Source organism: Geospiza fortis, unplaced genomic scaffold (assembly GCF_000277835.1).
Source record: "Geospiza fortis unplaced genomic scaffold, GeoFor_1.0 scaffold213, whole genome shotgun sequence".
NCBI lineage: Eukaryota > Metazoa > Chordata > Aves > Passeriformes > Thraupidae > Geospiza > Geospiza fortis.
In genome coordinates this window covers 1,596,033-1,598,927 of record NW_005054399.1, presented here as the reverse complement: position 1 = coordinate 1,598,927, position 2,895 = coordinate 1,596,033, and positions in this window count along the sequence as shown.

Genomic DNA, 2,895 nt, shown 5'->3' with positions numbered 1-2,895 from the left:
GCACCCTCCCCGTGGCCCCCAGCATCCTCTGAGCATCCCCGAGCGTCTCCCCGCAGCCCGCAGCATCCCGCGCACCCGTGAGCATCCCCCTTGTTGCCTTATCATCCTCCCCATGGCCCCCAGCATCCTCTGAGCATCCCCCTGAAACCCAGAGCAAGCCGAGCGCCCGTGAGCAGCCTCCCTGTAGCCTTCAGCATCGTCCCCATGGCCTCGAGCATCCTCCGGGCATTCCCCCGCAGCCTGGAGCATCCCAAGCGTCCGTGAGCATCCTCGTGTTCCCTGCGGTGAAGTGCTCAGGGCTGTTTGCAGTGGGTTTGCCAGGCTGCTTGCCCTCCTCTTCTGCCACTCAGATCTTAAATACGATATCACCATCAATTCTGCCTTTGCAGTCAGCTGATTTTCCCCCCCCAGGTTCCTTAATGAAACCAAGCAGGTCAAGTTTATGCTCATCAGAGAGCAATTCCAGTTCCTCTTGTTTGTTAGGGAAGTTCTTTATATGCTGAACTAGGACTAAATAATTTCTGGGGATTTTTAAGGCCACACATTTTAATCTGAGTATTTTAGAATTATGGAATGGTTTGGTTTGGAAAGGACCTTAAAGCCCATCCAATTCCACCCCCTGCCCTGGGCAGGGACACCTTCCACTACCCCAGAGTGCTCCAAGCCCTGTCCAACCTGGCCTTGGACACTTCCAGGGATAGGGCAGCCACAGCTGCTCTGGGCAGAGGTTGGAATTTCTCCTTGTGGATTTCATTTTAACATGGTCCAAAGGAATCCCATCCAGGCTGCTTCCCATCATCAGGATCCCCCAGTCCTTCACCATCCAGCCTCCTCTTCTCCCACCCAACAAGCACAAGTTCCCAGTGGAAACTTTCTCTATCAGCCCAGCCTGCAGTTGTTGGTGTTCTGTGCCCCTCCACTCTGGGGGATGTTTTTCCAGGCTCACACTGGGGACAGAACCACGCTGGGAACCCCTCAGAGTGTGGGATCTCAGCCAAGCAACATCCTGCTCCTGTAGGAGCCAGCCCCTTGGCCCAGCAGGGATCAGGGCACGCAGGGATGGGCAGTGTCTGTGTGGAGCCTCTCGGTTTTCCTCTTCTGAGAAGGCTGGGAGTGAATGCAAATCCCAGTTGGGAGGAGGGTGATCCAGCCTTTCATGAGAGGATGCTGGAAGTTACGTCTGTGCAGAGCACAACTCGTTCCTGTAATGAACCAGAGCAGAGTCCAACTCAGGCACGGCTCGAGTTCTTGGAAGCGCCCAGGTTTACAGTAAGGACGTGGTCAGCTCCCGTCTCACTGGGAGCCAATCCTGGCTGGATGGGCTATTTTGGTCACCCCTTGAGTGCTCTGGACATTAGAAGGCCTCAGCACTTTGCTGTTTGCTGGAGCCATTAATGAATGGCAGCAGTACAGCCCAGCTCACGGAGCAGCCCAGCGCATCCCCCGGTCACCTGGCACGGGACACGTGCTGCCTCCAGGGCTCTACTCCCTCCAGCTAAAGCCATTACACTCCCTCCTCCCCACTAGGGAAGGATCGATTCAGAAGCACCTGATGCTCCTCTTGGCTCGTTCTGCACCTGCCCTGTGCCCAAACAAAGGCAGGTTTAGCAGCTCTTGTTTCACTGTAGCCACACTCCAAGGTGGGCCCTAACCCTAACCCTAACCCTTCCCAGCCTGGAACGGAAGATTTTCTCATTCCCAGAGATCTGCCCAAAGTGTCTTTTCTGTGTGTTTTTGGTGTGACTTGGGTAACTTATCACCCTGATAAACTCTCCGTGAACTGAACTCTTTCCTGCCGGGAATGACCCCTGCTGACAGCCAGCAGCTCTGTCCGCAAGGCGCCGAGACCCTTGGGATGCAGCACGGCTCTGGATCTCCAGCAGAGTGCACGTTTCCTCTCCCAAGTATTTTTAAATATCTTTCCAACGAAACAGCTGATAAGCAATTTGTCTGCTATTTATATTCTAAGTAAGTAAAGATAATTTTAGGATTCTTCTTCCCCTCGCAGAAGCCGATGCTCTGCAAATACCGTAGCACGTCAGTGGGCACATGGTGCCGTGCTGCTCCGGGGTGGGCTTGTGCCAGGAACTCCCCCAGAGGAGCAAAATCCGACTTATTTTTGGGAGATAAAAAACTTTTGAACAAGTCCTGGTTCCTATGGAAGTCTTGTACAGACTCACAGGAATGTGAGATTTCAGCCTCTTGGGTAATTTCCATAGCTGCAGGTGTTTATTGACCCCAGGCAGGGTCCAGCTGACCCCAAGCCCTTTTGGAAACCCTATTTTTATGTTTTTATTTAAACCCACAGATTTTGGCTCCAGCATCACATTTCCCAACCACACAGACACAGCTCCCAGTGCTGAGGCTCATCCCAGTGCTCAGATGAACCCTTAATGATGTCATTGGCTAAGGGGAAGGGGAATGGGATCATCATTGAATCACAGAATCCTGGAATGGTTTGAGTTGGAAGTGACCTTAAAGCCATCCAGTTCCACCTCCTGCTGTGGCCAGGGACACCTTCCACCATCCTGGGTTGCTCCAAGCCCTGTCCAACCTGACCTTGAACACTTCCAGGGATGGGGCAGCCACAGCTTCTCTGAGGAACCTAACCATAGGGATTTACCACATGGCTCTGCTGCTGACAGGATTTAAGGTTTTCTTCTTTTATTTTGGAACAAAATCCCTCTTTTTGTAAGAGGAAGGCTCTGCTGCAACTCCCATCCTGCGGGATGCTCAGGTTCTCCAGAGGGTACCTCCAATTTCTGCACTGCACCCATCATCTCCACCACAGCTCCAGAGCATGAACGGAGGTTTCTGGAAAACATCCAGAGGGACCCTACGGTGAGGGGAGAGAGGGGTGAGCAACTGGAGGCACCACATCTTTACCCCTGCAGT